This window comes from Sus scrofa, chromosome 14, assembly GCF_000003025.6.
Source record: "Sus scrofa isolate TJ Tabasco breed Duroc chromosome 14, Sscrofa11.1, whole genome shotgun sequence".
Classification (NCBI taxonomy): domain Eukaryota; kingdom Metazoa; phylum Chordata; class Mammalia; order Artiodactyla; family Suidae; genus Sus; species Sus scrofa.
Window position 1 is genome coordinate 46,571,991 of NC_010456.5, and position 25,687 is coordinate 46,597,677.

A 25,687-nucleotide genomic window follows, 5' to 3' on the forward strand; every position below is an offset into this window, starting at 1 on the left:
GCTACATTTAAAGAGAAGAAAGATCTCAAATCAATAACCTAATTTGCTCCCTTAAGACAATAGGCAAAAAAAAAAAAAACAGTGAACTAAATCCAAAGCAGGATTAGAGTGGAAATTAATGAAATAGAGGATAGGAAAATAAGAGAAAAATTACTGAAACTAATGCTTTCCTTTTATGGCCAGGTTCACGGCATGTAGAAGTTCCCAGGCCAGTGATTGAACTCACCACCACCATAGCTATAACCAGAGCCACAGCAGTGACAACACAAGACCTTTAACCTGCTGAGCCACCAGGGAACTCCTAAGTGTTTGCTCTTTGTCTTTTGTCTTTTTAGGGCCGCACCTGCAGCATATGGAGGCTCCCAGGCTAGGGGTCAAATTGGAGCTACAGCTGCCAGCCTGCACCACAGCCACAGCAACTGGGGATCCGAGCTGTGTCTGCGACCTACACCACAGCTCACAGCAATGCTGGATCCTTAACCCACTGAGCGAGGCCATAGGGCGAACCCTCGTCCTAATGAATACTAGTCAGGTTCATTAACCATTGAGCCATGACAGGAACTCCCAAATGTTTGTTCTTTGAAAGATCAACCATACCAGGAGTTCCTGTCGTAGCTCAGTGGTTAATGAATCCGACTAGGAACCATGAGGTTTCGGGTTTGATCCCTGCCTTGCTCAGTGGGTTAACGATCTGGCGTTGCCATGAGCCGAGGTGTAGGTCACAGACGCGGCTCGGATCCTGCGTTGCTGTGGCTCTGGCGTAGGCTGGTGGCTACAGCTCCGATTAGACCCCTAGCCTGGGAACCTCCATATGCCGCAGGAGCGGCCCCAGAAAAGGCAAAAAGACAAAAAAAAAAAAAAAAAAAAAGAGAATATTGTGAACAATTATATGTCTACTAATTAGATAATTTAGAATGGGCAAATCCCTAAAAAGACATAAACTATTGAAACTGATGCAGAAGAAATAAGAAATCTGAATAGACATACCTGACAAATAGAGATCAAATTACTAATTTAAAAGCTATCCACAAATAAATGTTCAGACTCAAATGGCATCATTAGCGAATTCTACCAAACATTTAGACAATTAATATTAATCCTTCTCAAACTTCCAAAAAATAAAAGAGGAGGGGACACTTTCCAATTCGTTCTTGGAGGACTGTATTATCCTAAGGCCAAAGCTAGACAAAAAAACCACAACAAAATCACAGACTAGGGAATTCTCATGGCGCAGCGGAAGTGAATCTAATATCCATGAGTATGCAGGTTTGATCCCTGACCTCGCTCAGTGGGTTGGGGATCTGGCGTTGCCATGAGCTGTGGTGTAGGTTGCAGATGCGGCTCAGATACTGCATTGCTGTGGCTGTGGTGCAGGCTGGCAGCTGTACCTCCAATTCAACTCCTAGCCTGGGAACTTCCATATGCCTTGGGTGTGGCCCTAAACAGCAAAAAAAAAAAAAAAAAAAAAAAAAAAATCGCAGACTACTATCCCTTATGAATATAGATACAAAAATCCTGAACAAAATACTAGGCAAGTCCAATAGCGTGTTTAAAAAATTATACACCATAATCAAATGGAATGGTTCAACATAAGAAAATCAATGTAATACACCATCTTGCAATGAAGGAAAAAACCCACATGCTCATCTCAATAGATGCAGAGAATGCACTGACAAAATCCAATAATTTCTCAAGTTAATAACACTCAGAAACTAGGAAGAGCATTCCCTCGACCTGATAGAGAACATTTATGGAAAATCCACAGCTAACTTCATACTCAATGTTGAAAAATTTAAAACTTTCCCAATATCAGACAAGACAAAGACACCTGATTTCATCACTGCTAGTCAACATAAAATATTGGCTGTTCTAGTCAGAGCAATTGGGCAAGAAAAGAAATAAAAGGCATCCAAATTGGAAAGGGAGAAGTAAAACTATCTCTATTTGACATGCCATTATATATAGAATATTCCAGAGAATCCACACAATTTTTTTAAATTACTAGAGCCAATAAATGAATTCAGCAAAGCTTCAGAGTGCAAGATCAACACACAAAGAACAGTTGTGCTTCTACTCACCAACAGTGAACAATCTGAAAAGGAAATTAAGAAAAAATTCAATTTATAACAGCATCAAAAAGAATACAATACCTAGGAATAAATTTAACCAAGGAGGCAAAGGATACATTACAAACTACAAAACACAGTTAAAAGAAATTAAAGAAGACCTAGATACACTGAAAGACATTTGTGTTCAGATATTAGAAGACTCAGTACCATTAAGATAGCAATACTACCCAAGGTGACTTACAGATTCAGTGCCATCCCTACCAAAACTTAACCTTTTCTGCAGAAATGGAAATGGAAAAGCTGATCCTCAAATTTATATGAAATTGTGAAGGCCCAAATCACCAAAGCAGTATTAAAAAAGAACAAAGTTGGAAGACTCACACTTCCTGACTTATAAATTACCAAAAAACTACAGTAATCAAAGCAATGTGGTACTGGCATAAGGGTAAACATAGACCAATGGAATAGAATTGAGAATCCAAAAATAAACCCATACATTAATTCATGTTCAGCAAGGGTGCCAATACCATGCAATGGGGAAAGAATAGTCTCCTCAACAAATGGTGCTGAAAAGATGTTCAGCGTCACTCATTATTAGAGAAATGCAAATCAAAACCACGATGAGGTACCACCTTACACCAGCCAGAATGGCCATCATCCAAAAGTCTACAAACAATAAGTGCTGGAGAGGGTGTGGAGAAAAAGGAACCCTAGTACACCATTGGTGGGATTGTAAATTGGTCCAACCACTGTGGAAAGCAGTATGGAGATTCCTCAGAAAACTACACATAGAACAAACATTTGATCCAGCAATCCCACTCCTGGGCATCTATCCAGAGAAAACCATGACTTGCAAAGACACATGTACTCTGATGTTCATTGCAGCACTATTTACAATAGCCAAGACATGGAAACAACCTAAATGTCCATTGACAGAGGAGTGGATCCAGAAGATGTGGTACAATGGAATATTACTCAGCCATTAAAAAAGAACGAAATACCAGCATTTTTTGCAACATGGATGGACTTAGAAACTATCATGCTAAGTGAAGTCAGCCATACAATGAGACACCAACATCAAATGCTTTCACTGACATGTGGAATCTGAAAAAAGGACAGATGGAACTTCTTTGCAGAGCAGATGCTGACTCACAGACACTGAAAAACTTATGGTCTTCGGAGGAGACAGTTTGGGGGTGGGGGGATGTGCCTGGGCTATGGGATGGAAATCCTGTGAAATTAGATTGTTATGATCATTATAGATGCTGCCATGGGAAAAAAGAAAAACAAAAAAAACAAAAAAACAAATGGTGCTGAGACAACTGGATATCCACATGAATAAAACCAAGTTGGAGACCTACTTCACACCATATACAAAAATATAACTCAGAGTTCCTGTCATGGTGCAGCAGACATAAATCTGACCAGGAACCATGAGGTTGTGGGTTCGATCCCTGGCCTCGCTCAGTGGGTTAAGGATCTGGCACAGCTGGGAGCTGTGGTGTAGGCTGCAACATGGGTCAGATCTGGCATTGCTGTGGCTGTAGTGTAGGCAGGCAGCTTCAGTTAGACCCCTAGCCTGGGAACCTCCATATGCCTATGCTGCAGGTGTGCAAAAGAACTGAAAATAGGTACTCAACAAAAACATACACGCATGTTCATAGCAGAAGTATTCACAATAGCCAAAAGGTAGAAACAGACTAAATTCCCAGCAAGGATGAATAGATAAATAATTTGAGGTAGATCCATATAGTGGAATGTTATTCAGCCATAAAAAGGAATGAAATATTGATACACGCTGGAGCCTGGATAAACCTCGACACTGTGTTAAGTGAAAGAAGCCAGACAAAAGGGACCTTGTATTATACGATACCATTGACATGAAATATCCAGAATAGATAGATCTGTAGAGACAGCAAGCAGACTGCTGGTTGCCAGGGTCTAGGGATAGAGAGAAATGGGGACTGACTGACTGCCTACTGGGAACAGGGTTTCCTCTTTGGGTGATGAAAATGTTTCCACAGATGTGGACGTGATGGTTGGACAACATTGTAAATGTACTAAAGGCCACTGAATGGTTCACTTTAAAATGGATAATTTTATGTTGTGAATTTCACCTCAATAGATTATTTAAAAAAAATTTTTTTTTGTCTTTTCTAGGGCCGCACCCGCAGCATATGGAGGTTCCCAGGCTAGGGGTCTGTCTAATCAAGCTGTAGCCGCCAGCCTATGCCAGGGCCACAGCAACGCGGGATGTGAGCAGCGTCTGCGACCTACACCACAACTCACAGCAATGCTGGATCCTTAACCCACTGAGTAAGGCCAGGGATCAAACCCCTGTCCTCATGGTTCCTAGTCTGATTCGTTAACCACTGTGCCACAAGAGGAACTCCTAAAATGTTTATTGTATGAAAATACACACAGGAGTTCCCATTGTGGCTCAGTGGTAACAAATCCAACTAGTATCCATGAGGACAGGGGTTTGATCCCTGGCCTTACTCAGTGGGCTAAGGATCCAGTGTTGCTGTGAGCTGTGGTGTAGTTTGTAGATGTGGCTCAGATCTGGTTTTGCTGTGGCTGTGGTGTAAGCCGGCAGCTGTAGCTCCAATTCGACCCCTAGCCTGGGAATTTCCATATGCCATGAGTGTGGCCCTAAAAAGCCAAAAAAATTAAAAAATTTTTAAAAATAAAAAATAAATAAATAAATACAAAATTCACAATTAGTGACATTTAGTACATTCACTATATGTTGAATAATGTATAATTATTACCACTATCTAGTTCCATAACTTTTTCAATACACCAAAAGAATACCCCTTACCCATTAAGCAGTCTTTCCCATTCTCCCTTCCTCTGGCCCCTGGAAACCACTAATCAGCTTTCTGTCTCTATGGATTTATATATTCTGGACATTTCATATAAATGGAATCATACAACATGTGACCCGTTGTATCTGGCTTCCTCCTGGGAATTCTATTCTGCAGGTTGTAATTAAGAATGAAGGATGAAGGGGGGTGTTTTTGTTGCTGCTATGGTTTTTGCTAAAAACTAGAGATCCTTTAACAATTATACATAAATGTCAGCCTTATACAGTACATTAATGATTATAAAAAATAATTTTCTTCTTTTCCTGTTATCCTAAATCTGAGTTTACTCATTAAATTCAATACTGCTTTACCTTAATCTTCTCTTAACAGTCTATATGGTTCATGTATTAATTCATTCAAGAGTTTTTTTTTTTTTTTTTCTTTTTAAGGCCACACCCACAGCATATTGAGGTTCCCAGGCTACAGGCTGAATTGGAGCTGTAGCTGCCGGCCTACACCACAGCTACAGCAATGAGGGATACGAGCTGCATCTGCAAACTACACCAGAGCTCATGGCAACACCGGATCCTTAACCCACTGAGTGAGGCCAGGGGTTGAATCTGCGCCCTCATGGATGCCAGTCAGATTGGTTAATAGCTGAGCCACGACAGGAACTCTGGAGAGATATTTCTTGATCTCCTATTGTGTGCCGACCTTGTGCAAGTCCCTAGGGACAGAGAGGTAAGCAAAACAGAAGTGTGTTCTGCCTTTTCTGGAGCCTGCAGTCTACTGGGAAAACAAATAAGGAAGAGTCAATCACAAGTGGTTACATAATAAAATTTGTTGTATGTTCTGTTCTATTGGCTTTTGCCTCTCCTGCTTCCATTTTCTCTTTTCCTGATAAAAAGAGAAAACACCTCTCTCCCACTCTCAGTCCATGCAGTAGGGTGACTAGTGGCTCCCCAAAGATGTCTATGTCCTAAGCCCTGGGATCTGTGAATGTTATTGTATATGGCATATGGCACTTTGCAGATGGGATTAAATAAATGGCTTTGAGATGGGAGATTATCCCAGACTATCTGGATGGGCCCCATGTCTCTACAAGGCTCCTTATTAGGAGTAACAGGAGTCGGAGTCAGAGGAGAGAGAGATGTGATGATAAAAGCAGAGATTGCACTTTGGAGAGACAGATCACAAGTCAAGGAAGACAGGAAGCTAGCTCTGGAAAAGGCAAGGAAATAGATTCCCTCCTGGAGCCTCCAGTCCTACCAAAATCTTGACTTTAGCTCAGTGAAATTCATTTTTCACTTCTGGCCTCCAAAATAGTAAGAGAATAAATGTGTGGTGTTTTTTGGTTTTGTTTGTTTGTTTTCCTTTTTAGGGCTGTACCTGTCATATATGGAAAATCCCAGGTTAGGGGTCGAATTGGAGCTGCAGCTGCCGGCCTAGCCACACCACAGCAATGCAGCATCAGATTAAAATACTTGACCTACACCACAGCTCACAGCAACGCTAGATCCTTAACCTAATGAGTGAGAGGCCAGGGATCGAACCCACATCCTCATGGATACTAATCGGATTCGTTTCTGTTGCACCACAATGGGAACTCCAAGTGTGTGTTGTTTTAAGCCAAGTTTTGCGGTAGTTTGTTACAGCAGCCAGAGAAGCCTAACTTAGGCCATGTAGTTCAGGTGACCCCATGTAGCCAGTTCTCAGAGACGCACACGTTCCAGGCATTGCTGATCACCTGCTATCCCCCTGGCCTCTGTGACAAGTTCAGAGACTCACATGTGATGCAAGTTTATCCAATGAGAACCAACTCCATGCTACTGTGGGAGCTGTTGGTACAGAGAAGCTCTACCTAAGGCCACCCTGGAACAAATAGCAGCAGAGAAGAAAGCACCTGGAATTACTGTCAGTGTTAAAGTCCTGATGACACTGAACACTGAATCGAGCTGTGCCTGAAGTCATCCTCTGTCTGCAGAACTTCTTAGTTACCTGGGTCAATTCATTCTCCTTTTTGCTTAAAAAAAAACCAACTATATTGAAATGCAATTTTTTTTTAGTTATTGTATCAGCAAAGATCCAAAAGTTCAATAATATAAAAAAAGTTCGATAACATTTATTGGTGAGGTTGTGAAGAAACAAGACCTCTCATACGTTGGCTGGTGGGAACATAATTTGGTATGACCTTCATGGAGGAGAATTTGGAAATACTCTTCAAAATGAAGAGTACATAAACCCTCTACTCTGATATTTCTACATTTGAAAGTTTGACCCACAGATGTATTATACATGTGAAATGACTGTGCACAAGTTACTAAAACAAAGACTGGTAACCAAACATCCATCAATAAAACTAAATAAATAATGATACATCCATTCAATGGAATCCTACACAGCTATGAAAAAGAATGAGGGACTTTCATAACTCTGTATCGATATGGAAAGACATCCAAGATATGAAAAAAATCAGGGTGTATATACTATGATGTTTGTATGTAAAAATGGAAAAATAATTTGTGTTTGCTTAAGGAATTTGAAAGGATACAAAAGAAACTAAGCAAGTTGGTTGCCTATATGTGAGGGAGATGAGAACTAGGCAGGTGGAGGGGATAAGACTGGCAGTGAAACCTTTCACTGTGTTTCACTTCTTAGGCTTTCTTATTTGTTTTGCTCTGGCCCAAAGCATTTGGAAGTTCCTGGGTCAGATATTGAACCAATGCCACAGCAGCTACCCAAGCTGCTGCAGTGACAACTCTGGATCCTTACCCGCTCTGCCACTGGAATTCCCTTTTGCATATGTTTTTTTGGCCTGTAGCATATGGAAGTTCCCAGGTCAGGGATCGAACATGAGCCATAGCAGTGACAATGCTGAATCCTTAACTGCTAGGCCACCAAGGAACTCCACTTTCTTTTCTTTCTTTTTTGGGGGGGAATTCCACTTTCTAACTTTTGAGTGTATTGCCAATTTTTTTTTTTTGGTTTTAAAATTAAATTAAAAAACCATTTGTACACTATGATCTAAGTTTAGTAACAAAACAAATGTATATGAAATTAGAAAATAGAAAATATGTAGCCTACAAGTGGTTCTTTTGGATACAGAGGGAAGTAAATATTCTACTGGTCCTGTGGAATTTGATCCTATGGAATAAGAGAAGGAATAGTGTAATTTTGAAGTGTCTCTTGGCTCTCAGCATTGCCAGGATGAGTGCCCCACCAGGCATTTTAAACCAGTAGTTCATCAAAATGATCACATTTTTTATTGGCCATGACCATGGCATGCAGAAGTTCGCAGGCCAGGGATTGAACCTGTGCCACAGCAGTGACAATGCTGGCTCCTTAACCCGCTGTGCCATAAGGAAACTCCAAAATGACCTTTAGTCTTTGCACCCATGGTATATGTAAGTTCCCAGGCTAGGGGTCAAATTGGAGTTGCAGGTGCCAGCCACAGCCACAGCCATACCAGATCCAAGCCATGTCTGCAACCTACACAACAGCTCACGGCAACACCGGATCCGTAACCTACTGAGCAAGGCCAGGGATTGATCCCAAGTCCTCATGGATCCTAGCCAGGTTCATTACTACTGAGCCATGAGGGAACTCACATAAAATGATCACTTTTTTTTTTAAATGCTTTTTAGGGCAGCACCTGTGGCATATGGAGGTTCCCAGGCTAGGGGTCAAATCAGAGCTGTAGCTGCTGGCCTACATCATAGCCACAGCAACGCTGGATCCGAGCTGTCTGTGACCTACACCACAGCTTGTGGCAATGCCAGATCCTTAACTCACTGAGCGAGGCCAGGGATTGAACCCACAACCTCATGGTTCCTAGTCACATTTGTTTCTGCTGTGCCACGATGGGAAAAAGGCTCCCCAAATGATCACATTTTAATTCAAGACGTTATTACATCCCAGCACACAGATGAGTGGTTGGTTTTTAGGTCCTTCCTGTAGGACTTTACATTTCAACTTGTTAGATTTGGTCCATCTTTGAAATATTTTGGGATCCCAAATCCACTCAACTCATTCCACAAATGTATTTTGAGGGTCTTCCTCCCCCAGACCCACTGGGAGTGCTGGGGTCTCCTTTCCCATCTTGGGTTACCTGCAGAGGTGAAGAGAAAGCCAAATTAGAACAGGATGTGGAGAGAGCCCAGGAAGTTGAAGTGACTCTCTGGTGGGGACCAGGACACAGGCCCACAGACAGCAGGGAACAGAGGTCTGGCTAACAGGTTATGCTTGGCCTAGTGTGAGTGACATGTCATGAGAGCCTGGCGCCAGCTGAGGGCAGAGCCCACCTTAGCCACTGACTGATGGACATGCTGCTGGTGAGGAGGGCCAGGCCCAAGGAGAGCCAGGCTTCCCCGGCCAGAGAACCCTTCAGCAGAGGAAAGGTCATCAGGCATGAAAGGCCTTCCTCATCCAAGAGGCGCCCTTCTTCAGGCTGAAACCTGGAGGGCAGGAACAAGAATCTCTCCTCTTCGCTAAATAATGCTAGGTAGGTATTGGATACAGTGCTGAGAAAGTTGATTTTTTTTTTTTTTTTTTTTTTTTTTTGCCACACCCATAGCATGTGGAAGTTCCTAGGTCAGGGATCAAACTTGCCTGCAGTGACAACACTGGATCCTTAACCCACTGTGCCACAAAAGAACTCCAAGAGAGAGTTAATTCTTAATCCCCACAACCACCCAGTGAAAAAGGTTGATTGACACCCCCAGTTGCAGATGAGGATCCCCGAGGCTTTGAGTGATTCAAGCAATCTGTCCAGGGTCACATGGTTGCTCAGGACCCAGATGGTCAGTCTGACACTAAGCTCTAACTCTTGGTGAACTTGTGCTGCTGAAATAAATATACGGCCCAGCAAGAGTGTCAGCCTGAAGCTGTGTTGAGCCTGAAGCTTGTGGAAAGGAAAGCTTTGAAGGCAGACAGAACCCACTGGGCTTGTACCCTCGGTGAGCAGCTCAAAAACCCTGTGAGTAATGGATAGGTCATTTAACCCTCTGAGCCTCAGTTTCCTCATCCGTAAACACGAAGGGAATGTGGATCCTTGGTGGCCTGTTGTAATTAAATAGGACAATGAATTGTAAAATCATTACCTGCACAGGGCCTGACCCATAGCAGATGCCTAACACCTGTTCTCAATACAGAGGCTGCTGGATGCCATGGAAAGGGCAAAGTTGGGGCCACATGGACAGGGAGAGAGTTCCTTTGGAAGCCTGGCAGCTCTACTCCATCCCATGGATAGAGCTTTAACCTTTGTGTCCCCAGAGTCATCAGCAGAAACACCCTTGAAATAAAAGGGGTCTTTTGGATTTATCTGTAGAGAAAATAGTTAGGAGAGGGCAAGTTGAGAAGAAGAGGAAGGAGAAACTAAGAAATAGAGAAATCAAGAATATGGATAGTAGCTTTAAAAAGGCAAGGAACCTGGAATGACCCCCAGGTGTGGGAGGATGACAGCTAGGGGCTGCAGTCTAGGATGCGCCCCAGGGAAGGCAAAGGTCATTTCTAGCTGAGGAGGAAGCTTAAAGTCCTCCCAATCCAGACCCCTTCCCCCTCATCTGCTCATTAGAGGCACCAACAGCACCAACGGCTCAGTTAATTGGCTCAAAGGGGCTGGATTGTCTTGGGCTTCTCACTAGTTTTAAAACACTACTTAAGTCCAAAGGATTCTTTTGTTCAGCCTACTCCTTTGAAGAGGGAAAAATCTCCTCTGGAGGGTGATAGGCTCTGACATTCTCTGCTCAGGAAGCAGGGCCTCCTCCCAGTCCTCACAATCTGTCTTCACCACCTTGTCCCAGCACTCAGAGATGAGCTATTGTGCTGAGTCAGTTTGGCTGCCTTCCAGCCAAGAACAGAGTGGAGGCTGCAATGCAGGGGCCATTAAAGGAACTATTTTTAGGCCCCATTTCAATCTCATTCAGCACAGGCAGTGAGATACAAGGCTTGAAGGTGGCCAGACCAAGGGAATGCCAGCAGAGACAGAGTCCCAGGCAAGTAGGTCAGGGAAAAGACAAATCTCACACTGGGGAGAGAAAGAAGCATTCAGAGGTTCACGCTGCTGTCCAAGGTACAGAAGACAGAAGAGAATCAGGCCTTCCTGCATTATGCGAGGAGTCACCAAGAAAAATGAGGAAAGAAAGTACAGCGACCTCCAAAAAACAGACTAGGGCAATTTGTACCTGGGGAGTTTGTTAAAAATACACTTCCTTGGCCCATGTTAGGTCAACTGAATCTGAATGTTAGAGTGGGGTGTGGGAATGTGTTTCTTTTTTGCCTTTTTAGAGCTACACCCGTGGCATATGGAAGTTCCCAGTCTAGGGGTTGAATCAGAGCTGCTGCTGGCCTATGCCACAGCCACATGGGGTCTGAGCCGCATCTGCGACCTACACCATAGTTCATGGCAATGCTGGATCCTTAACCCACTGAGGGAGGCCAGGGATTGAACCCTCATCCTCATGGGTACCAATTGGTTTTGATAACGCTGGGCTACAACGGGAACTCCCATGGGAATGTTTCTAATCTGCTTCCAGGATGGGAAACTCTCACATACAATAAAGTTCAAGGACTCTGGGCTGGAGAGTATCTACCTCTGGAATCACAGGATGGTGTGGACGGAGGGGAAGGAGAGGCAGAGCATGGTGGTTATTTAACAGCCCTTGAGGGGCCATTCTCCTTTTCTCACTGGGCTCAGGCTTCCATCTATAAAGTGCAGGGCCCTGGTGGGACTAGGAGCCTTCAAGATCTGCCTCGGAAAATCCTTGTCACTGGGATGCTCTCAGATCAGCTGAGAGGACAGGAGGAAACAGCTTTTATACCAGAGGCACATGTTATCCAAGGGTAATCATAAAATTCCACTTAGAGTGAACATATGTATACTGGGAACCAAACTTCAAAGTATGATGTGAGAGGAAAAAAACCACTTGATAGGGACTATAAGGAAAAATAAAATTTATGTATATTGAAAGCTGCTATGAGAATAGATCTTAAAAGTTCTTACCCCCATGCCCACACCCTGACCAAAAATATCTATGTGAGGTGATGGATGTGTTAACTAACCTTACTGTGGTAATCATTTCACAATATATAGTTTATCAAATGATCCCTCTGTACACCTTAAACTTACACAATGTTTTATATATATATATATATATATATATATGTCAAGTATATCTCAATAAAACTAAAAAAATAGCATTTCACCTTGTAGTTAGCAAATTTTAGGTTATACTTGCACCTGTGTAATAATTGAGTATTTTCACATCTTATTTCTTACAATGAATCATTAGTTGAGTATTGACTTCTTTTGGTGGGTACAGGGCAGGGAATAATTTTTCTGACAAACCTGCCAAGAACACTCTATGCTAGCTTTCATTTTGTTTGACTTCTGCAGATTTATAAAGGAGGTAATTTTGCAAACATTTTATAGGGTGTTACCTATTTCCACAGGACTTCTCCTAATCCATTATTTTTCAAGTTATCCCTCATGTCATCGCCATGAAAGTCTCCTCAGCTATCATATGGTCTCACTCTGCCAGGGCATCATGCACAGCAGCTCTACCTGTGACTCTCCAACATCACTCTCATCAACTTGATGAAGTCCTGTAAGATTTACAATTCTTCTTTGAGGTGTATTTGTCTGTTTTCTTCACACTGTTAGATGTTTATAACATTCAGCAGTCAGAGAGGATATGGCCATCAGAGACAGTGACAAGGTCTAGTGGAAAGACTGAGACCTTGAGGGCAAGAGGAGAAAAGAGCTTTTGCTTTTTGTACTATGTTGACTTGGCTTCCCCTGCCACCTGCGAAGGGCAGGGACTTAGGATAACAAATGCTAAGACAATGAAGACCTGTCAAAGTAAGATGAGTGTGGATAAGAGGGCAGCATCTCAGAGTTCTCTTCGTGGCTCAGCGGTTAAAGAACCTAACTAGGATCCATGAGGATGCAGGTTTGACCCCTGGCCTCACTCAGTGGGTCGGGGATACAGCGTTGCTGTGAGCTGTGGTGTAGGTCACAGACGTGGCTCAGATCCCACGTTGGTATGTCTGTGGGGTAGGCCGGCAGCTATAGCTCTGATTTGATCCCTGGCCTGGGAACTTCCAAATGCCGCAGGTATGGCCCTAAAAAGCAGAAAATAAATAAATAAATAAATAAAAAGAGGGCAGGATCTGTCTGCAGAAACAGAATCGTCTATACTCTGCTTTTCTCAGCCACCTAGGGAAAGCCTGTTCACAATTGCTCTTTCACACGGTGCCCTGGATCCCACCTGCCCTTCCAGACTGTAAAACCACCCCCCTTTTCCCCAAGGAGCTACAGACAGTGGCCACTCGGTCAGGTGACACTTTAATAGGCTACAAATAGAAAACCTGTCTTTGGAGAATATCAAGAGCCACATGTGTGCCAGATCAGAAAGAAGTGCAGTACTGGGGTCTGGAGGCGGACAATAGCTAAGTGGGAGGTCAGCGATGGCTGAAGAATCCTTGAGGATGGTTATATTTAAACGGCTTCATCCTGCTGGGACCCCTAGAGAAACAGGAGACAGGAGATCAGTTAATTCCACTCCATTTGGGCTGATAAAGTAAGTTACAATTAATGCACAGCTACTACATAGATATTAAGGAAAAAAGTGAACACTGTAAGAAAAGCAGACTGCAGACCAATATGAAAGATGTGACAACACTTCTGTAAAAATGTCCTCATGTGCGTCTTCAATGGCAACGAGCACTTTGGTGAACAGGGCTAGGGCAACCTCTCTTTTTTATACAACTGTTTGTTGTTGTTCATATGTTTAACAACAAACATGTTGTTTTTCAATGATTAAAAAGTTTTTTAAAAAATCTTCCTTTGCAGGGAGAGTCCCATGTAGGTAGGAGTCTGGCTGTGAAAAGAATCCATACTATGTGTCAGCCAAGAGCCATGTGTTTTATACTCCCTCCTTCTTAGATGCTATTTCTGTTATTTCATAGATTTTACAGGTGAAGAAAACAGGCTTAGGGAGGTAAACTGCCCAACATTACACAGTCAGAACACAGCACAGCCCAAATTCAAAACCTGGTCTGGGGAGTTCCCGTCGTGGCTCAGCAGTTAACTAATCTGACTAGCATCCGTGAGGACGTAGGTTCTATCCCTGGCCTTGCTCCGTGGGTCAAGGATCTGGCGTTGCTGTGGCTGTGGCGTTGGCCAGCAGCTATAGCTCTGATCTGACCCCTAGCCTGGGAACCTCCATATGCCACAGATATGGCCCTAAAAAGTGAAAACAAAACAAAACAAAAAAACCTGGTCTGCTGCCAAAGCCTGCTGGCCACAGGCAGGCTGACAACCACAGCCAAAGCCTGGACCCCATGAAGCTTAGGTGCTCCAGCTGTAATTCTAGGCCTCCAAGCAAAGCTTCACACAGGGGTCTCTTCCACACAACTGCACAGTGAATGATGTCCAGCTAAAGGTCCTCTGTTTGTTTGCTTATGACTGACATTTAATGGTAACCAGAAGGTGACACTGTGGATCTTGGTGGGAGGGTGGGAGGTAGTGTGTGTTGGTGGGTGTGTGTATGACTGTATGTGTGTGTGGTGGTAGTGGTGGTGGGGTGGGTTGGAGAGATGAGGAGAGAAAGACGTTTATTTCAGTGCAACCACTTCCTTAAGTGAGGGCTCACTCTGCCTGTATTGTGCTTGGCACTTTACATGCTCCACCTGGTTTAATTTCATCCTCCAACAACACTTGAGTGGATGCTGTTTTACGGATGAGGAATGTGAAGCTCAGAGGGGCTAAGTACAGGTCCTAATCACACAGGCGGGAGCTGCAATTTGAACCTAGGCCTTTCTGGCCCCAAACCTTTGCTCATAACTACAACGTCATATGCTTCCCAACACTAGAAGGGTGCAGAGTCACCTGGGGAAGTCTAGGCATAGGCTGATGGAGACCCCACAAGTAACGGTCTGAGTAGCCAAAGTAGCACTCTTCCAGAATGCCCTGACCGAGAAGCGCAGCCTAGGCGGCATACAAAGCATTTCAGAAAAATAGGACCTTCGGGAACTTTTAGAAAACAGAAAATAAACACTGGCTGTGTGAGAATTTCTGCCCTGGAAATGTGCTACAGCAAGCTGGAGGGTGGGAAGAGGGAGGTCTCACACAGACCCACCAGGGAGAGCAAGTTCTAGAAGACACCAACATCTAGCTGCTAGCTCTGCCCCTCAGCAGACTCTGGGGGCTGGAGCCGATTATTGTAAGACAGCAGGACAAACCAGGGCAGGTGGAGGTGCCAGACCGAGGTGGGAGGATGCTGGGACAGTCCCCAGGGGCTGGGACTGGCTGTGAGAGAAGGTGAGGGGCGGGGAAGGCACCTTTTAGACTGACAGGGAACAGAGGGATGTCCTGGAGCTGAGAGAAATTACAGCCCTTCCCAGACACCAATCCTCCCACTCCTTGCCCAGAGAAGGAGTGTCTGAGAAGTATGTACTCCAGAGTTTTGAAACTGACTCTAAGAACAAGAAAACGAGTTAATGGGTGAAAGGGAAATAAAGGACCCGACATCAAAGTGGAAGGAAAGGCAGCTAGAAGTGCCACATGTGGACACACGCTAAACAGTAAGCCAGCAGGACCTGCTGGCCCTTCCTCCCTCCCTTCCCTCCTCCCTTTCTTTCTTTTTTGCTTTTTAGAGCCACACCTGAAGCATATGGGAAGTTCCCAAGCTATAGGGTGAATTGGAGCTGCAGCTGCCAGCCTACACCATAGCTACAGCAATGCCTGTACTCAACCTATACCACAGCTCATAGCAATGCCAGATCCTTAACCCACTGAGGCCAGGGACTGAACCCATGTCTCATGGATACCAGTTGGGTTAGTCACCACTAAGCCATGATGGGAACTTCCCTACTGGCACTTTCTGAGCTCCTGTCTGTGCCAGGACCCACTCTGGAAGTTTTACATGAACTACCTCTAATTTATCATGAATTAGAAGGTAATAATTCCATTTTGGCCTTAGGAAAGGTTTCGAGCCTAGCTGAAGTGACCCTTCTAAGGTCACACTGGTGAGTGGGAGAGCAGAGACCTGCACTTGCATTTGTGTTACTTCAGAGCTAGTTCCTCCTGTGATACCCAACTGCCCACAACTGCAATCCTCAGAGACATGTGAGCGTCCTAGGAAGTACAGCAGACACTGGGGACTGGTAGGGTGCATAGAGTTTAAAAGCTCATTTTGACCACACAAAGCAAACATATTATTTCCCACAGAAAGTAGAGAAAGGAAAGTTCAGCCAAATCCTTTTGCTCACGGTGTGGCCCACCTCTAGGGGTGTGCATGAGGAACAACCAGACCAGACTGGAGGACACGGGTCACAGGGCAAGTTTTAGGAAGGAGGGGGCAAGCGCTCCCCAGGAAACCTGGACGCAGGATTTTGATTCCCACTGTGAATGGGAGACAAGTGCCCCCAGGAATGTGTGTGCCCTCCACACCAGGCTCACTCTGTCCCAAGTCCCTGTGAGAGGCCAGACTGGAGGGGCCTGAGCCCCGGGGCTCCCACCCCTCACCTGAAAAGCCTCAGACACATCTTCTCCTGGGGAAATTCCTTGGGCCCCTCCACACTGTCGTCGTGGCTCTCCGTCTCCAGGTAGACGTCCAACAGCACGCACAGGCGCTGCAGCTGGTTGGTCAAGAGCTGGTGGCTGGGCCGGGGGCCACACAGCTCTTTGTAGCAAACGTTGACCTCGCTCTCCATGGCCTACGGGGTAGAAAAGCCCAAACTCAGCACCACCTTCGGACCAGCTGAGCCTCTGCAGAAGGAGCCAGACTGGCTTGTCCTGAGGAGAGGAAGCCTCAGGACAATGGGTCTTTCTGATCCTGACCTAGAACTTTCCCTACCTTTCACAGCCAAAAAGACAAAGGTATATAGAGAAGGAATCTCAAGATAAGATCCAAGTCAAATGGTGTTTGGGTTAAAAACAAGCTCCACAGCCGTAAGGCAGCTATGGAATCAAATCCACAGACCTAATAATTCACAGGTGCAATGAGTTCACACACCATCTCATTCCAGCACTTTCTGTGCATCTGAGTTTATTCACATTTCCACAGAAGCCCAAGACAATCACCTTTCAAAGGAGGTATTAATATTATCCCTATGTATTATTTTTGGCCATGGCGTGCAGTTCCTTGATGTAGGATCTCAGCTCCCAGACCAGAGATTGAACCCAGGCCAAAGGTGAAAGTACCGAGTCCTAACCATTAGACTACCAGGGAACTCTTCCACATTATTTCTGTTTTATAGATGGGGTGAACCTGTGGACCCCAAGGTAGGTGAAGAGTTGAGATGGGTCTGGGCTCTATTCCTCTTCTATACCATGCAGCCTCTAGCAAATTCTACAAATACCAGCAGGCCCCTCTGTCCTGTGCCCAAGCTCTTGGCTATGAAGGTTCTGCTATGGCCCATCTCCCCAGGGAGACTCTCCTTCCTCCTCCCACCACCCTTAGCAGGGCCTTACCCGAATATTGTCATCGTTGCTGTTGGTTTTCTCCCCTTTCCAGTTCAGACAGAGCTGGAAAATGGGCGGGATGGAGGAGTAGCCAGGGTTCAGCACCACGGCCGCCTGGAGCTTAGCTGGGAGGGGCGGGTAGAGGAGGAAAACTCAGTTCTGAGACCTGGCTTGCCAGCCATGGCACCCTCCCCATGGGACCCGAGGCTAGCTCTGATGTCTCATATTCATCTGAGTGCAGCAGAGCATGTTCTAGCAATAAGTGACCTTTACTTTTGTTCTAGATACTCCAAAGTGGAATTGCCAGGTTGCAAAATGTGAGGTTCTATGTCTCTGGTTCCTTTAAAAACGCAGAGGTGTGTGGAATTCCAAGAGTCTAGTCCACACTGGGTTTGGCCAAAAGTTCTATTCACTCCCTCAACAGAAGTTTGCTTTAACTGGCATTTATTTCCCAGCAAGTTAAGGATTTTCCTATGTGAAGGCTTACTGTTTTTCTTTTTCAACAATATTGTATATTAGCCATTGTATCAGTCAAATTTATTTTCTATTCTGGTTTTTTTTTTTTTTTTTTTTTTTTTTCGCTTTTGCTTTATTTAGGGCTCTACCTGCAGTGCTGGATCCTTAACCCACTGAATAAGGCCAGGGATCAAACCTGCATCCTCATGGATACTAGTTGGGTTCATTACCACTGAGCCACAATGGGAACTCCCCTGTTCTTTATTTTTTTGTATTTTGTTATGTGAAGGTTTTTAATAGTCAACATTTATTGAGTACTTACTATAGTTTAAGCACTGTGCTAAGCCCTTTAGACACATTTTATTTCAACCTAATAATGACTCTGGGGTGGATATGATCTTTCCCATTTTAACATATAAACTGAGGCTCTGATAGAAGTTTTCTTTAAGATCAAACAGTTGTGAAGCTGTTTGGAATCATTGTCCACTTATTTAAATTTCACTCTTAATCTTTCATATCTTACAATGCATCTGATGTAAACTGAAATGACCACATTCATTCCATGTATGAATCTAAAATACTTGTTCCGAGCTTTATTCCACTCAACAAGGAAGCAGAAGTGATGTCCTGCAATGACTTCCCACCCTTGCAACTTTATCAATTTCTTGGGCGGCGTATTTTACGCCCTTTCAAAACAGTACTCTACATTGTTTAGGGATGAGGTAAAAGTTTTTTTTTTTTTTGGGTCATTTTGCCATTTCTTAGGCCACTTCCGCGGCATATGGAGGTACCCAGGCTAGGGGTTGAATCGGAACTGTAGCTGCCAGCCTACACCACAGCCACAGCAACGTGGGATCTGAGCCACGTCTGCGACCTACTCCACAGCTCACGGCAATGCGGATCCTTAACCCACTGAGCAAGGCCAGGGGTCGAACCCGCAACCTCATGGTTCCTAGTCAGATTTGTTAACCACTGAGCCATGATGGGAACTCCAAGGCAAAAGTATTTTTTAAAAGGGGAGAGGATGGGATGGACATCCTGTGTGGCTCACAACAAAGGGGGAGGGGATAGGAAGCAAATGCAAAATTCCAAATATCAGTCAACTATAATGAAGGTAAGAATGAAGTGGGATCAAGGATCCTCAACTGTATCTGAAATATTTCATTTCCTCACAATATTTTTAAAAACAAATGAAGTAAAAGAGAACAGGAGAAATTGAGGTAGAGAAACGAGAACATCCAGAGTGCAACCTTTCCTGACACATGCTGTGCTGTCCTGGAACTATGGACAACTCCCTCCACCCTGTGGCCTCATCACCAGCCCCTGGGGTGAGGTCCTGTGGGCTGTGCTGAGGCCTGGGGCAGGACAACAGCACCACAGGTGGTATCATGTGGCTCCAGCAGGAAGCCTGGGCAATCAGATGCCAGGACAGATTTTTTTTTTTTTTTTTTTTTTTGTCTTTTGTCTTTTTAGGACCACAACCACAGCCTATGGATATTCCCAGGCTAGGGGCCCAATCAAAGGTATGGCTGCCGGCCTATGCCACAGCTACAGCCACGCCAGATCCCAGCTGTGCCTGCGACCTACACCACAGCTCACAGCAACGCTGGACCCTTAACCCCCTGAGTGAGGCCAGGGATTGAACCCACATCCTCCTGGGTACTAGTGGGGTTTGTTAGCTACTGGGCCATGACTGGAACTCCCCAGGACAGATTTTGAGGATTTCTCCTGAATAAGTACAGAGATTGCAGAGAGGGAGCAGGGTCCTGCACTTCACAACCTAAGAGTGACGTGTCAGCCCTTCCCTGAAGATGAGGAAGAACAGGCATCTGATTCTAGACAGGAGCTCAAGCTCAGAGGTCACACTGGGCTTGTGACTAGGCCTTACTTTCCTCAGCGACAAAGATGGGAACATTACCAGCCCTGGGCTGTCAGAGGATTACATGAGATAAGGCGGATGTGACTGCTGCAGAGCAAGCCTTCACTGAGTGCTCTCTCTCACAACTGAGCCGAGTCCCTGAGGCAGGATTCCAGGAACTTTCCTTCCTTTGAGCAACTCCTGGGAACGTTTTATTCTTAGCGGCTCCTCCTGCCTAGAACCACTGTGATCAGCAGAGCAATTACCTGTGCCCCTTTCCACGAGTGCCATGTAGTAGAGATTGGTGTCCCCGGCCAGTCCCGCCTCCACAATGTCTTTGGTGAAATGCAGCTCCTAAAAGTCACCATGGATAAAGGGTGAACTGCTGGCTTCTCTGGTCAAATCCCCTGCCCCTTCCAGTGGAAGAGCAGGGGCTGAAAGGGGACATGGGCCCAGTCTCCAGGATTGCAAGGGTGGCCTGTCACTCCTCCACCTACCATGTAATCCTCATGGGCAATTGCCACCCACTTCACCAGGCGAGAGACGACCTTTGCAGGGAAGAGGTACTGGCAATCACTGGTAACTGGCACGATGCCATGTTCTAAAAAAGAGCAAGGCAGGTGGTGTCACAGGTAGACATCAGGTGCCACAGCTGGGTAACGGGCATCCTCTAGAGGGTTCAGATGGCCCTAACAGCCATACAGGTACAATTGGTACTCAGTAGGTACCCAGGTCAACATGTGCCAAGAATTAAGGCACACCAACTGGACCTTCACCCAGTGCTATGTGCTTCTGGCTGCACCCAGCACCAGCATTCAGCATTCACAGTGCTTTATCCTTGATGCAAATGATGGACGGCAGAGAACAAAACATCACTGTAGCCAAAACCTGTGATGGTATTTCTGCAGCAATGACTGTTAATTAGATCAAATAGCCAAGAGGGGTGTTCCCACAGCTGACCTTGATGGAGGAACTACTGAAGTGTTCTGTGTCAGTTCCTCTAGAGGAGAGGAGCAGGAGGACTGCTCCAGGGTAAATTCCTGCTGGCGTTTCAATAAGGAAATATGCCAACACAGTAAATGCTGTCCAGGATGACAATCATCCAACCTTGGGACAAAACAAACTCAGCAATGCTGATAAGGAGCAAGCAGTGCTGCCCTGGAGAAACCAGGGTCCACTGAAGTCCAGGAACTGCGGGGTCTCCAGATGGATCCTGGGAACCCAAAGCCTTTCCGAACAGTGGCTCTTTTAAATCAGAAAGATCTTATCCCTCATTCCCCTGCAAGGGTAGGCTGTGACAAGAATTTACAGAACAAATAAATGAAGACAAGTCCCACAGTCAACCCCTGTCCCGGGTCAAGCCTCATCAGAGCTTATGGAAAACACAAGGGCTCAGCCTTGGGCAAGGGCCATGGGACAGATGCCTAGACATCCTAAGCTGAGTGTAAGCACCACAAGGCAGGGCTCTCTCTGCTGTGCTCATGGCTCTTCCCCCAGAGCTATACGGGCTGCCTGGCATGAATTATGCTCTTGTTAAATATCTATCAAATGCACATCAAACTCTGATGTGCACCAATCTAGGATGAGTGCTCCCAGCCAATCTGCTAACCTGGGCTTCCAAAAGGCTCTGGGCCTCCTTGGGGCCAGGACATCTCTGTTAGTCCTGAGGGAAGTGGAGACCTCTGCTTGGCCTGCCATGCTCCCCAGAGGCCCAGTTAACACCCCTGCTCAGCAAAAGCCAGGAAGCGAGGCCACTCTGACTTGTTATCAGGATTCAAGAAATCTGAGGGCAGGGCTCTATCATCGTCTTTGTTCCTTTATGGTCTGAGTGGCTCTCAGACCATGGCCCAAATCACACTAGCTTACCCAGGGAGGCAAACTGCTTGTGGAGGGCCAGGCGGGACTGCACCCTGGTCTTCAGCAGCTTCATGGTGGTCTCCATGTGGCTGGCGCTCAGCGAGTGGTCAGCGACCACAGTGTGCTGTGGATGACAGTGAACGGCATACACGAGTGCTACCCATCCCTTCCTCCAGGCACCCCCCCGCCTCCCCAGACCTGTCTGCTGGTGGCAGCCCAGCCCACCCATGTCCTGAAGTGGACCCCTCCCAGGAACAGCAGGGTTTCCCTGCTGTGAAAGGCCAGAGGCTGAGTCCCAGCAGGAACAATACAAGCTGAGGGTTTCTTGAGAGGCTACAGGAAAGCAAGGCTTCTGCTAAGGTGCCAGATCCACTGGGGTTCGCTTCTGGCACCTGGAGTCTTGCTGTACACAGGGCAAGAATCCAAGTTATTGGGATCTAGGGGCTACCAGGCTCAGCGTGAAGGCTAAAGGTACCTAAATATAGGTCTCTGCTAGTTTAAAGTCCCAAAGACCACCAGAGCCTGCCTGGAGTCTGTATGAGAAGACCGGAATAGAGCTCCTCAGCCCAGTGGACCAGACCAGTGTACACACCTGGGGCTGCTCTTTGGGGAAGTGGAGACCACCCAGCTTCTGCACCCACAAATAGGGGTGACCTAGGTCAAGTACGTAGTCTCTCAAAGTCAGGATGCTATGGAAAAGATCACAGAATGAAATGACCTGTAAGTCATTTTGCAGTGTTCCCAGGATACATCCCTCTGCCATCCTCTCATCCCCCCAAGCAGAACAGTCGCGGAGGCTCAGCCATGCTCATGTCCGGGCTGCCAGCAAAGCCTCCTGACTTCCTCAGTTCCTGTCTGCGAATTTCTTCTCTCCCACAGTCACTTTTCTGTTTTTCTCTTGGCAGCCTTCAACTCATTAGCGAATCTCAAGAAAAAGGCAGTGTACTTGATCTCTTCATCAATCTACCAATTTACAGAATATTTTAAAAATCTTAATTCTCAGAGAATTAAAATGTTACTCATTTTTATTATGACATTCCCAGTTTCGATCCTTCCACCCTTCCCCTCGCTCCATGGTCTCTTAAGTAGGAAAGGCCACGTGCTCCCTTCTCTCAATGGAGTGTCCCCCCACCCCACCCCGCTGCATCCCCTGCCCTCAGAAGGTCTTGGGCCCTAACAGGTCTCCAGCTCTGGGATTCAAGCCACTGGAGAAACTGAGAAGCAGAGAGGCTGAGAGAGGAGGAAAGGCTGCTGACTCACCCAACTTTGTCAAACTGATACTGATTGGCTGGATTTGGAGTTTTCTTTCCATGATCCCCAGGATACAGACAGCTTAGGACTGAGTCAGGAGACAGCAAGTCACTGGAAGAGGGAAAAAGACTGCAGTGAGAATGCCAGCCAACCCCCTGTCTCAGTGCAGACACAGGCATCTGGGGACAGCAACCCTCCCTCACTGGTGACCAAAGCCATTGACTGAATGCTTCCTGAGGGCCAGACCCTTGCTATGCCTGAAGTCACGAGATCCTCACAACCCAGTGAGGTAGGGAGTATTTTCATTTCCACTTGATAGAGGAGAAATTCAAGGTTTTGAAAGATATGGCTTGTCCAAGATCACACTGCTGGAAAGCGCTAGAGTCAAGATTTACATTGTTCCATCAGAGACTGTAGTACTCTTTCTTTCTTTTTCTTTTTTGGCCGCCCCACAGCATTTGGAGTTCCCAGGCCAGGGACCAGATCTGAGCTGCAGTCATGACCTAATCTGCAGCTGTGGCAACACGGGATCCTTAAACCGCTGTGAGGGGCCAGGGATCGAACGTGCACCCCAACACTCCCAAGATGCCATTGAGCCTCCACCAATCCATTGAGCTACAGTGGGAACTCTGAGAAAGTAGTACCATTAACCCCAGTTTTTTAAGAAACCTATCCCTTCAAGATTTATATGGTGACCAGATATCTTCCTCAGGGGAGCAAAGCCCTATGACACCAGAAACAGGAATAATCGGAATTTACATCAGAGCAAAACAGATCCCCTTCTCCCCTAGAGAGAACCAGGGTGTAGCTCTGATGCTATGTCTATTTCACATTCTATTGAATTTCATGCTACCACAGAAACAGGTCCCCTTTAATACTCCCCAAAAAAGATATATCACAGACTGGAGACAAGGCGACCTAGTGCTATAAGCAGAGAGAGACAGGGATGCCACTGCCACCCACTTGGAACAGTTAAACATGTAATTAAATGTGACAAACGGAGAAGAGAGAGTGTGGGGTGGGGGTGGGTGGAGAGAATAATTTGATGACAAAGGACTAGGCCCATTCTTTCCCTTCACCAATGGGGGCTCTCTTTCACCTTCCAGGAACAGCACATGAGCTACAGGAGCAGGCAGCAGCTCCTGCTGCTCTGAGCCCCCTCAGGCTTCTGGGAATGTCACACCAAGAGAGTGGCAGCTTCCAGCCATCCCCTGCTCTCTGTCCTACCCACAGTCTCCCTGCATTGGCCCTCCCACCCCCACCCCACCCCCTTTGCTGGCTCACACAGAGACCTGGCTAGAAAATGAATCAGAATTGTCCCTTTTTTAGCCAATGTTTAGTGACTGTAACTAATACCCTGAATCAACCAAAATAAAACAGAACAGCTAAAACTGCACAAGATTAGGATTCTTTCATTTTTTTCTGCTTTTTAGGGTTGCACCCAGGGCATATGGAAGTTCTCAAGCTACCAGGCTAGGAGATGAATCAGAGTTACAGCTGCTGACCTACACCACAGCCACAGCAACACAGGATCTGAGCCAGTCTGTGACCTACACCACAGCTCATGGCAACACCGGATCCCTGACCCACTAAGGCCAGGAATCTAACCTGTGTCTTCATGGATACTAGTCAGATTTGTTTCTGTTGTATCACAATAGGAAGTCCCAAGATTAGGATTCTAAATTGACAAAACCTGATGAGAGAATCTAATCTTCCTGATAGATTTTCATCCACAATATGAGACTCAGAATAACTGAATTTGGTAAAAATAAGAGGCTACATATACTCTATAGAGGGGAAACTCAAGGCTTTGAAAGATATGGCTTGTCTAAGATCACACTATGAAGTGCTAGAGGCAAAAAATCTAACTACTTAAGAAACTATTCAAATACTCAAATCTTTGTTGTATATTTTATGTATATACACATACATACATATATATATACACACACACATATATATATGATTTGTTTCCACTGAGCCATGACGGTAACTCCTGTTGTAGAATTTTAAAAGACATTTAAAATATCTCAGTAAAATGAAACTGGAAAATGATTAAAAATAATTTAATGCCTTAATGAAAAAATTAATGAACTAAAATGGCCTAATGGAATTCATTTCTTGAAGAATTTCTTGAGGAAAATGCAGCAAGGTTGATATAATTCTGATTAAAATGATTCTGAGTTCCCCTTGTGGCGCAGCGGGAATGAACCTGACCAGCATCCATGAGGATGCAGGTTTGATCCCTGGCCTCACTCAAGTGGGTCGGGGATCTGGTGTTGCTGTGAGCTGTGGTACAGATCACAGATGCAGCGCAGATCCCCAGTTGCTGTGGCTGTGGCGTAAGTGGGCAGCTGTAGCTCTGATTCAACCCCCTAGCCTGATAACTTGCATATGCCACAAGTGGGGCACTAAAAAGCAAAAAAAAAAAAAAAAAAGATTCTATTAGAAACAAGAATTTTGTAAGTTCCTGTGAAGCGCAGCAAGTTAAGGATCTGGCATTGTTGAAGCTGTCGCAGGCCTCAGTTTGATCCCTAACCATGAAAAACTTCCACATGCCACAGTTGTGGCAAAAAGAAAAAAATGAATTTCCTAATAAACTAAGATTCTGGCAACAGCTGTCAATGCTACTAACATTTCAAAAATAGAGACAGCCTGTGTCTTGTCATGAAAGCACTCAACATCTCTGGCGCGGTCCTGCATATGTGCCCTCCCCTCCAAAAAGGAATCTGATCAAGTCTCTAACTACAATTTACAGGAAACACAGGGGGAAGGAGTAACTTGTTCAATTATACTGCAGGGGTGCAATCATCAAAATCCAGCCTGGGAGACACCTACAGGGCAAACAACCTATTTTCCTCAATAAGTAAAAGATGGCGGGACATCCAGATGGAAAGACACTCGAGAGACACCCTGTCCAACT

The 25,687-nt window shown here is 45.4% G+C and overlaps 1 long non-coding RNA gene across 7 annotated transcripts in view; it reads right to left on the reverse strand.

Moving 5' to 3' along the window:
• Nucleotides 6,983–25,687, reverse strand: part of THOC5 — a 45,265-nt gene continuing 26,560 nt past the window's right edge. For 5 of the 7 annotated variants that reach the window (XR_002338803.1, XR_002338801.1, XR_002338802.1 and 2 more), the window contains 8 exons: nt 22,774–22,875; nt 22,106–22,202; nt 21,523–21,637; nt 20,154–20,257; nt 19,923–20,010; nt 17,352–17,467; nt 16,404–16,594; nt 13,208–13,400 (listed from right to left, as the gene is read on the reverse strand). This is a non-coding gene — a long non-coding RNA (THO complex 5). Of the gene's footprint in view, nt 8,985–13,204; nt 13,401–16,403; nt 16,595–17,351; nt 17,468–19,922; nt 20,011–20,153; nt 20,258–21,522; nt 21,638–22,105; nt 22,203–22,773; nt 22,876–25,687 lie in introns of those variants that run through there. The other 2 variants (XR_002338804.1, XR_002338805.1) reach the window with 2 other exon arrangements.